Genomic DNA, 10,442 nt, shown 5'->3' with positions numbered 1-10,442 from the left:
AAAGCCACTCTTCACTATGCACCCTCAGTGTGCATTCCTGTAACCCGAGTGACCTCAGCTTCTCATTCATTCACTCACCTGTTCATTCATTCATTCACTCACCAGTTCATTCATTCATTCATTCATTCACTCACCTGTTCGTTCGTTCATTTATTCATTCATTCATTCATTCACTCACCTGTTCGTTCATTCGTTCATTCATTCATTCCTTCATTCATTCATTCATTTGTTCATTCATAAACACCTCCTGCGGGCCAGGCCTGTGGACAGAGGGGTCATCAGGGAGTCCACAGAATGGGTGAGGTGGAGGTTGGGGTCGGGAGAGAAACATTAGCAGCAGGTGCTCGGGACATGGAGTGGAAACGGCGCTGGCGTGGGGGCCGGGGAGCTCTGCCAGGGAGGGTCCAGGGCAGGCCCTGCCCAGAAGGGGACCCTGAGCCCTGCTTTGGAGGATGAAGCAGAGTCTTTGGGGCAGACAGGAGGAGAGCATGGGGGCCCCCAGGCATCAACAAGAAGGCAAGGCTTGGCCAGAGAGTGAGGGGAATTCAGGACAAGTTCTGGGGGTGCTGTGTGGAAGGGCCTAGTGTGGGAGGGTCATGGCTCACACATGTGGAGTCTGGGTTTGGTAGTGGTTAGGCTCCGGAGTCAGACCTCTGAGTTCAAGTCAATTTGAGGTCTCCTATCTCCCTGTCTCAGTCTCCTTACCTGTAAAACGAGGATAGCAGTAGCACCACCTTCTAGGGTGGAGGATGAATCAGGTTCTTCCCTATAAAGTGCTTAGGAGATGTCTTTCACTTGGGAGGCCAAGGTGGGTGGATCACCTGAGGTCAGGAGTTCGAGACCAGCCTGGCCAACATGGCGAAACCCCGTCTCTACTAAAAAAAAAAAAAATACACAAAATTAGCTGGGCATGGTGGTGGGCACCTGTAATACCAGCTACTCGGGAGGCTGAGGCAGGAGAATTGCTTGAACGAACCTGGGAGGTGGAGGTTGCAGTGAGCCAAGATCATGCCACTGCACTCCAGCCTGGGCGACAGAGGCAGACTCTGTCAAAACAACAAAAAAAGGAGGTGTCATTCGCATAGTACACATGCTGTAACTGAGTGCTGTTAGCTGTAAAATGCTAATAATAATGCATATTATTATTGCTATTATTTTATTGGAGGGAAATGGGGAACAATTGAAGGCTTCAAACAGGATTGTGACCAGCTCCACTGGTATCAGAGAAATCCCCCTGGCTGCGGTGTGAATAGTAGAACTGGTGGCAACTGGGAAGAGGCATTGGGTTAGAGAGAAGAGACCACTTTTCCAGCCCTTCTTTCAGGGCTGCAAACTGGATTTTTGGATCCCACCAGTCAATAGGGCAGGTGCTAGGGGCGGGAGCTTGGCAGAGTCCTATCTGATCCCAGTATCTGTATACCTGTGTGCGAGGCTCTGGCCCACATCCCCTGCCTGTGACACCCCTTACAATCTCCCCCCAGTCCCCTGCCTGTGACACCCCCTACAATCTCTCCCCCAGTCATGCTCAGCACTCAGTCCCCGTGTTACCTCCCTGGGCTGCTGGTCAGTGGGCACACCTGTGTAGACAGGTTGTGTTCAGCAAGGGCTCATCACGGGACAGATGCCCAGCTTATACCAGTCTGGCTGACCAATGCAGTCAGAAGGGGCTGCCAGTCCTCGGGGAGGGACCTGACTGTGCCAATCTTCCCGGCCCACCCCACTCAGCAGGCGCCGTGCACAATTGGGCCTGTGTCAGCATGATCGGCCGCCGGCAGACCCGTGGCAGATCAGCGGCCTGCGCCAGCCTGCCCACCTGCTAAACGAGGGGCGGGTGCACCGGCAAACATTGCTAGGTTGGCATATCCTGTCTGCTGTAATTAACACATGGCATCAGGGCAGCCCAGCCCAGTGAAGCCTGTCTGTCCATCTGCCGGCTGTTCCTGGGAATCAGCACTTTACCACGAGCCCCAGCAGCCAGTTGGAGAGGAAGAGCACTGAGCTGGGAGCCAGGAGACCTGGGTCCATCTCTGCTCAGCCACTCACTGGTAGTGGATGCTGGGAAGTTTGCATTCCCTCTCTGGGCCTTGGCTCCCCCATCCGTTAAATGGGATGGGGATGGCTGATCTCTATGTTCTCTTCCTGCTGTTCTATGGGGGTGGCGTTGGCAATAGGCAAATTCTGGGTGGCAGAATTCTGCACTTGAAGGGTTACGCTAGAGCTTAGGTGGGCCCTACTCGTTGCTTCCTTCATTCCACAAAGAGTTACTGTGTCCCTACTATGTGCCAGGGATATTGCCATGAATAAGACAATGTCCCTCTTCTCCTCGAATCCACATTCTACTGTCAGGAGACAGATACCTTAAATTAAGGAAGATGGAAGAGATGTATCAGTTAGAGAGAACTACCATGCAGACATTAACATAGGGTGATGGCTAGAAGAGATGGGTGACCAGAGGAGGGCAGCCTCAGAAGGTCACATGTAAGCTGACATCCTAATGAGGAGGCGGGGCCCCGCTTGCTTAGAAGAATCAAGTTACTTCCTGCCAGTTCCCCATGGGCTCCTCTTTATTCACTGCTTCTTGTTTGATCCCAGGGACCCCTGTCTGGATGGTGCTGTCTGCATTTTATAGATGAGGCTCAGAGATAAGCCCCAGCTTAGTTCTACAGCCTCATGTTTTCTTCCCCCAACATTTGATTGTGAACATTTCCCAACATGCAGGAAAGTGTGAAAAACTTTAAGGCAAACACCCGTATACCTATTACCTGGCTTCCACAATTAAAATGTGAACACGGGTTGGGCGCGGTGGCTCATGCCTGTAATCTCAGCACTTTCGGAGGCTGAGGCAGGCAGATTGCTTGAGCGAAGGAGTTTGAGATCAGCCTGACCAACATGGTGAAACCCTGTCTCTACTAAAAATGTAAACATTAGTCAGGTGTGGTGGGGGCGCCTGTAATCCCAGCTACGCAGGAGGCTGAGGCACGAGAATTGCTTGCACCTGGGAGGCAGAGGTTACAGTGAGCTGAGATCGTGCCACTGCACTCCAGCCTGGGCGACAGAGCGAGACTCTGTCTCAAAATAAAATAAATAAATAAATAAATAAATAAATAAATGCAACCATGTTTGCTTTATCATATCTTCCCCTACCCTCCATTCATCCCTCTCGATGCAGACACACAGCCTCATTTATTTGATGACTTCCAAAGTGAGCTGCAGACACCTGTACAGTTTACACCTAAACCCTCTATTTAGAGTTCAGTATTTATTTACAATTCCTTTCCTTTTGAGGTCAAATTTACATATAATGAATTGCACACATCTCAAGAGTACCTCTCAGTGTTCTTTTTGAGTGTTGGCAAATGCATGCACCAGTGTCAGCTGAGCCCGTCTCAGGATGCAGAACACAACTGTCACTCCAGAAAATTCTCTCCGCTCCTTCCCAGCCAAACCTCACCCAAGAGATGATCATTATTCTGATCTGTTTCTCACATTTTATCCTGTTCTAGAATTTCGTATCAACGAATTATACGGTACGTAGTTTCCAATGAAGGCTCTTTTCTCCCAGCATCATGTTTTTGAGCTCCGCCCCTGCTGTGTGTGTACCATGGTTTATTCCTTTTAATCACTGAGTAGTATGCCATATCAAGGAGACACCACGTTTGTTTAGCTGTTCTCTTGTTAAAAGGCACCTGGACAGTTTCCAGTTGGGCTCTGCTATGCTTCAAGCTGCTAAGAACATTCTTATACAAGTTTCCTTTTTTTAAAAAAAAAAAGATCACATGTTTTCATTTCTCTTGCTACTACTTTGTTTGACAAAGCGTCAGTTCAATCCAACAAGGCTTCCCTGAGCACCTACTATGTGTCAGCCCCTGTGCTAGACACAGAGGTGAGTGAGTCTCAGCTAGGGCGGGGGAGTTTGGCCTCCAAAGGCCCCACGCAGGCACAGAGCATCAGAGTGGACAGGAGGGCCTGCCAGGACCAAGTGCTCTGTGCCTGGCACTGTATTTCATCCTTGCAACAGCCCCGCGGGATTCACGTTGTGGCCCCAATCTTCAAAGGAGGCAACCGAGGCCAGAGTGATGGAGTGATCTGCCCAAGACAAGAGGCAGGAGCTGGGCCTCAAATTTGAGGTGACCCCAGCCTTTGTCCTGCACGATGCAGGGGTGACATCTTTTCTTGGTTCTGCACAACGCAGAAGCAACAGCCCAGGGAGGCCAGGTGATCTATTCAAGGCCACCGGGCAGTAGGGTGACAAGAACATGGGTCCCTGGGTCTCTCAGTCCCGGCTCTTTCCCCAACACCATCTTGGAGACTTCAAAAAAGGTCTACACATTTGTTGAACCAGCATTTATTTACAGAAATCGGACTGGGAGAGCTGAGTTATATAAAAGTCCTGATAATTTGTATGTATGAGTGTCGTTTTGTGTGACCCATCCAACTTGTCCCTTGCACCTGCTAATCCAGGACCTCCAAGTGATGGCCCGGGAGCCAAGTTGTGAGCCCCTGGCAGGCTGTGGGAAGGCTGGGACCAGTGTTGAGACAGGGAGTCTATGCAGGTCCAAGTCATCTAATTAAAAACAGAAACCCCAGTGTAGATGAAATTAACACAATCTGCAGGATAGATTTGGCCCCAGACAATGGCTTGTGCCCCCAGCTCTCAGCAAATGAAGAAGGTGATGATAATGAGAGGAAGGAATGTGTGGATGAAAGATGGCACATATTCTTTAAGATTCCTGCACTGAGAGATGGTGGGTTGGCGGGTGGCTGGGGTGGTCTATGATCTCTCCCTCTGAAACTAGATCTGTTTGGAGACTGTTTTGACCAGTGGAATTGGCGGACATCACAGACGTGTGTCAATTTCCAAGCCCAAGCCTTAAGGGCTGGAAGCTTTCATTCAGGGCTCTGGGAACAAGCACATCTTGAGCTGCTGCTTAAGACGTCTGATTGTGGCGTTAGAGAGATCACCTGGAGAAGGAGGGGGACCTTGCTAAGCCAGCCTTCTAGCCATGCCTGCAGGGGGGTAAAGCTGCCTTGACCCCTGCAGACCTGACCAGCCACCCACTGAATACTATCAAGTAATCCCAGTGGACAACAGGGGAAGCATTAGAATTGCTCAGCCAGAGCAGTGGTCAACTTCTTGCCAAGGAGGAGCCCTGTTCAGCACCCACCTGTGCAACAGGAAGTGTTGATGCAACTTCCATCTGACTGTTGCAAGGCTCTATTTGACTGAAGCCATTTGGGTTGGGGGAAGAATGTTGTGTCAGGTAGGGTCCAGCAGGAAACAGATGTTCCATGAAAAGATCATAAATAAGGAGACCTTAATTCCAAGATGATTTACAAAGATACGGGCAGGGCTGAGTAATTCCAATGAGGCATGAGGCAGCACTGGGACAGGGACCAGTGGGGACTGAAGTACTCTTAGGAGAAAAGGGAAGGGGGCAAAGGAGTGGGGGGTCTCCCTGAATCCAAGAGAGCAGCAGCTGAAGAAGAATTCCACCCAAGAGCTTGGGTGGAGGGACCCAGGGTTCCCACTGGGAGGAGCTGGGGAATATTTGGCCACATTTCCATCTGGCTTCCTGTCTCCTGCAGGTGTCTCCCATTGGCCAAACCCAACTGGAAGTTAGCAAACATGGAAACCACCCGTACAGGTCATCCTCGGGCACAGAGAAGGATGGAGAAGGTAGGAGCAGGTCTAGATGGAGGGTCTAGGGAAGATGTGCAATGGAAGGACAGATGACACAGACTTTAGTCCAAGAATCTAAGGGGTTGGGGTTGAGCAGACACCAAGCATGGGAAGTTTCCGTGAGCCCTTGTTCTCATTTTGCTGTCCCATAGTTGGGTGAAGTGAGATCCCTTTCCCTACTGCTCCCCCATCAGACAGTTCCAGGTGAGCATGGGAAGAACAGCATTGTCAGAGAGAAGGTCCCATTAAACTGCCATGTGTCTTCTTATGGCTGCCACATGTCTGATCACCAAGACACTCCTGGTGGGAGAGGGAGCTGGGCCCACCTCTGCTTCTCATCACAGCCAGGCTCCATGAATGGGACGGGAGAGTTGAGACGGGAAGGCCAGTTCTCTATCCCCTTGGCTTGGGGAGTAGATCAGAGCTGGTCTTTCTGGAGGTTTGGTTAGGGGATTAGAGACTCCAAGCCCCAGCTTAGATCCCTGGGTCAGGACTGCGTCTCAGATCTACTCCCAGTGTGGTTTCCCAGGGAAGAGCATGAGCGCAGCTTCTAACTCTGCCCAGAGCCTGCAAGAGCTGCACAAAGACCTGTGCCTACAAGGGCTCTGCAGTTGGTTTAAGGCTCTATTGCTGAAATTTGAAATTTGTAATCAGTTTTTAAAAAGAGGTCCCTGTTTTCATTCTGCATTGGGCCACACAATTTGTGTAGGTAGCCACTATTTTTTTTTTTTTTTAAAGACAGAATCTCACTCTATAACCCAGGCTGGAGTACAGTGGTGCGATTTTGGCTTACTGCAACCTCTGACTCCCAGGCTTAAGCGATTCTCCTGCCTTAGCCTCCCCAGTAGCTGGGATTACAGGTGCATGCCACCACATCAAGCTAATTTTTATATTTTTAGTAGAGACGGGGTTTCACTGTGTTGGCCAGACTGGTCTTGAACTCCTGACCTCAAGTGATCCACCCACCTCGGCCTACCAAAGTGCTGGGATTACAAGTGTGAGTCACCATGCCCAGTCATTTGGTGGCCAGTTCTAATTCCAAGCAAGGAAGAGATCTCTAGGCCTTTCCTTGGCCTGACTCCTTTGTCTTGACCAGTGGACAGCAAACTTTCTCTTTAAGAGGCCAGATAGTGAATATTTTAGGATTTGCAGGCTACACAGCGTCTGTCACAATTAATCAACTCTGCTCTTATAATATGAAAACAGCCCCAGACAATCCAGAAATGAATGGACATGACTGCATTCCAGTAAAACTTTATTTATAAAAACAGATGGTGGACCAGATTTGGCCAATGGGCCAGAGTCAGGCAACCCCTGGACTAGATTATAAGCCCCTCTTTTCCTCATCTACCTGTCTGATTCTGGCTCATTCTTTGTGACTCAGGTCAACAACTTTTCCTAATCTCTCCAGGAAGAGTTCAGTTTCTCCTCTTCTGCCCAACCTGACCGAAACCTGCACATATTTACTTATTGAGCCCAAGCTAAGAGGCTAGCTTTGTGGTAGGCACAAGGGCCAGAGTGTTGAGCAAGAAGGTGTGGTTATAACCTTCATAGGCCTTTGTCGTAGATACCTGATAGTAGCTGGCTATAAACTGCGGAAGGATAGGGGCTGGAACCATTTTGCCCAACACTGTGTATCTCCAGTCCTAGTATAATGGGGTAAAAAAACAAGTTAGCCAGTACCCAAACGCACTGCCATACATTACAATTCTTTCCTTCTAATTGGACCGTGTGAGCCCCTACTCATCTTTGACTTGGTAGGTGTCTTTACCAGAGAGGCTGGGTGATTTTCCATGAAACATAGAGCAGCAGACTAGTGGCGAAGCTGGAATTCAAACTCCCAGGCCAGGTGCATTTCAGCCACACCCAGGAGTTAGACTTAGGCAGTGGGGTCCTAATAGAGTCTGAGAGGTAGCATGGGCAGCTCCTATCTCAGGTCCCAGTGAGAGCTGTGAGCATGTTTTCCCTCCCACCTCATCTGCAGGAGGCCTGGTTTATTTCCTTTGGGAGAGAGGAAGTTTAAGAGTCTAGTGTTGGTTTCCATTATAAGGAAACTGTCCAATAAAAAAATCACCCAGTATATTTTTTAAAAAAAACTTTGCCTGGCTTTAAACAAACGCTTGATGTTATTACAACAACAACAAAAAAATCCCATTTGCTTTTCATTATAGATCTGGTTGTGTTGTGTTTTGTTATCCCCAAACAGCAAGGACTTTATGGGCAGAGTGGTTAAAAAAAAAGTAAAGAAAGACAAAAAGAAAGAAAGAAAAGGAAAGAACAAAAGGAAAGAAAAGAAAAAGGCTGGGTGTGGTGGCTAATGCCTGTAATCCCAGCACTTTGGGAGGCTGAGGTGGGTGGATCACTTGAGGTCAAGAGTTCAAGACCAGCCTGGCCAACATGGTGAAACCCCGTCTCTGCTAAAAATGCAAAAATTAGCCAGGCGTGGTGGCATGTGTCTGTAATCCCAGCTACTGGGGAGGCTGAGGCATGAGAACTGCTTGAACCTGGGAGGTGGAGGTTGCAGTGAGGTGAGATCATGCCACTGCACTACAGCCTGGGCAACAGAGCAAGACTCCATCTCAAAAAAAAAAGAAAAAAAAAAGAAGAAGAAGAAAGAAAAAGGCAGGATTTGGAGTCAGACAATCTTGGGTCTAAATTTCAGCTCTATCACTGATTCACTGAGCGACTTAACCCATTCATTTAACTTCTGGAGGCCTCAGCCTGCTTGTCAGTAAAATGGGAAGATGATGCCTCCTTCCCAAGGTTGTGGCAAGAATGAAGTGATAATGTAGTCAGTAGTTATCACTCTGTGCCATGCCCCTTTATAAGAGACAGGGATCCTGCTCTCAGAGAGTATACATTGTACTAAGAGACCAAATTAAAAAATCTAAAGAGAAAGATGGTTTTGGGTGGTGATTATTGCTACGAAGCCAAAAACGCACAGGGGATGAGGGGCAAGAAAATAACCTGGGGATTATGTTAAGAGCCAGAGAAGGCTTCTCTAAAGCCTGAATGATAAGAATAGGCCAACCTTGGCCAAGCAGAGGTCAGAGCAACTGCAAAGGCCCTGGGATGGAATAAAGCTTGTTTTGTTGAGGGAAGAGAAAGGTGGTTGGTATGGCAGAAGTGGAGTAAGTAAGGTAGAGAGCCCTGGGCTCTCAGTTAAGAGAGCTATCTGGGATCAGATCATATAAGGTCTTAAAGGCTGGTGCAAGGAGGGTAAATATTCATCTCACTGCAATGGGAAGATATTGCAAGGTCTTGAGCAGGGGAGTAAACTGACCTGATTCATGTGTTTAAAAGATCCATCTGACTTCTAGTGAAGAAGGGATTGGAGGGCCCAGTGGGGGCAAGGAGACCTGGTCAATAATGGAGAAAGACACCAGCTCCCACCTGAGTATAAAGTGAACAGAGGCTGGACCCCTTGTCCATTCCTTTTGTGGTTTTATTGTCTCCTCCCACATGTCTCTGTCATCTGAGGGGTCTCAATGCATGTTAAAGGCCAAATGGGGAAAATTCTGGGGGAGGGGCCTTTAAAGTTAAGTGCATCTTTGAATTAAAATGCCTCTTTTGTCCAGTGGGCGAGACTGTGTCCACTGCCCCAGGGCAGCCAGGCCCCTGGCAAGAGCTGAGGGGACACACTCAACCTACTAAGAGATCCAGTTTCTTCCAAGCCACTCATTCCAAAGCTGGAAAATGGAAGAAGGGGCTGTCACAGTCACATGGGTGATGGATCTGCAGCATCAACATAATGATGTGGAGAGCAGCGATGGCAACAGTGGAGGTGCGACCGTTTCCTCAGAACTCACCTAAGGCCATGTGGTAAGTGCCGTGTGTGCACCTGCTCACTGGATCCTCGCAACTGCCTTAGGAAGTAGAGCTCTTATTCCCACCACACAGATGAGGAAACCAAAGCCTGGAGGGCTGAAGTGCCTGGCCCAAGGTCATGTAGCCAGGAGGTGGCAGAGTGGGTGATATGGCCTGGCTGTGTCCCCCCCACCCCCGCCCCACCCCCAATCTCATCTTGAATTGTAGCTCTCATAATTCTCACGTGTTGTGGGAGGGACCTGGTGAGAGGTAATTGAATCATGGGGGCGGTTTCCCCCATACTGTTCTAGTGTTAGTGAGTAAGTCTCACGAGAGATGATGGTTTTATAAGGGGAAACGCCTTTCACTTGGTTCCCATTCTCTCTTGTCTGCTGCCGTGGAAGACGTGCCTTTCACCTTCTGCCATGATTGTGAGGCCATGATTATGAGGCTTCCCCAACCACGTGGAACTGTGAGTCCATTAAACCTCTTTTTCTTTATAAATTACCCAGTCTCAGGTATGTCTTTATTGGCAGCATGAAAATGAACTAATACAGTGGGCTTGGAACTCAGGCTATGACCATTGCCACACTGCCCTGACTCTCAATGACACCCTGTTTGTCCATCACTAGCCACACCCCATCCCTAGCCTCTCAAGGTGCTGTCCTCTATGCCAGCTACTCACCCATGGTCTTAGGGCTTCCTATACAGAATCTCCTTGACACCCTTCCACAGCCCTGAGGGGTTTGGCTTTGGCTGAGGCCGCACAGCTGAGAAGTGGCACAGGAGGGTTTGAGTCCAAGACTGAGTCTGGCCCATCCACCCTGTTGCCCCTTCTAGACACAGGACCAGCCACTGATGCTCCTGGTTGATCTTTCCTGCCTCCCTGGGGTGCCTAGGGGAGGGAGGGCAAGAGGAATCATGGAAACAGCCCTTGTACCTTGGGTAGGCTATC

At 49.3% G+C, this 10,442-nt stretch overlaps 1 protein-coding gene across 1 annotated transcript in view; it reads right to left on the bottom strand.

Annotated features, from left to right (window-relative positions):
• The window catches only part of IGSF21 (immunoglobin superfamily, member 21), a 109,684-nt gene extending 106,889 nt beyond the window's left edge, over positions 1-2,795 (bottom strand). The window contains exon 1 of the mRNA XM_011993106.1: positions 2,763-2,795. The gene's annotated coding sequence lies outside the window, so the exon portion shown is untranslated. The remainder of the gene's footprint in view (positions 1-2,762) is intronic.
• Between the last annotated feature and the right edge of the window lie 7,647 nt (positions 2,796-10,442).

This window comes from Mandrillus leucophaeus, unplaced genomic scaffold (assembly GCF_000951045.1).
Source record: "Mandrillus leucophaeus isolate KB7577 unplaced genomic scaffold, Mleu.le_1.0 Scaffold426, whole genome shotgun sequence".
Taxonomy (NCBI): Eukaryota; Metazoa; Chordata; class Mammalia; order Primates; family Cercopithecidae; genus Mandrillus; species Mandrillus leucophaeus.
Note: the sequence above shows the minus strand (reverse complement) of the source record. Positions and strands in the feature narration are given on the sequence as shown.